Raw genomic sequence first — 800 nt, 5'->3', positions numbered from 1 at the left:
CGTGGGGATGGGTGTGGGAAGGCAAAACCCGTTGGGTTTCGTCCCCGTTGCCATCTTTACGGACGAGACGACTGGCATCTGATGGCGTGCGCGCGACTGGTCGAAACTTGGTACCGGTGCATTGCCACCTATCAGTTGCCCTTCGTTAAATCTGAAGACATTATCCTAACTCAGCCCCTCGAAGGTGCTCGTATAGATAGGGTGCGCGTGCGTGCGTGCGTGCATTTATAAAGGTGCGTTCATATGACATTGATTGCACCGTGCTAAACTAAAAAAAAAGTAGGCAGACATATGTCCACACGTGTCTGGGAAGAGAAAGAAGAGGAGATCGACTGGCTTGTTTGTTTTTACCCAGACGACCGATGCATAGGTGGCCCTATATATATCACGAGCTTATCTGCTTGCACCGCGCGCCGACCCGTCACCGGAGCCGATGGCGACGCGACGCGGCCGGAGCGCGTGGAAAGGCGCCGGAGGAACGTTCCGCCGGTTGGGACGGGACGGAGCCACTCAACTGCGCGTCAAGGAAATCTAGCAAAAGCCAGACCAGAAACCACCACGCAACCGCCCCACCCGTCAACGGCCCCTCCATCGTTATCCCCCGAGCCCGCCCACTGACCGCCCGGCCCCACGGCACGTCCCGTCCGCCCGACGAACCTACGCCCACCAAAACGGAACAGAAAAGCAGGGGCACAACCCAAAACCATGGACGACGCCTCCCCCTCCCCACCACCACCACCACACCTCCCACTCCACTCCCCACTCCGCCGCCGCTCCCCTCGCCGACACCCCGCCGCCCG

The sequence above is a fragment of the Triticum aestivum genome, chromosome 1B (genome assembly GCF_018294505.1).
Source record: "Triticum aestivum cultivar Chinese Spring chromosome 1B, IWGSC CS RefSeq v2.1, whole genome shotgun sequence".
In the NCBI taxonomy this organism is placed as follows: Eukaryota; Viridiplantae; Streptophyta; class Magnoliopsida; order Poales; family Poaceae; genus Triticum; species Triticum aestivum.
This window is presented reverse-complemented; position numbering follows the sequence as displayed.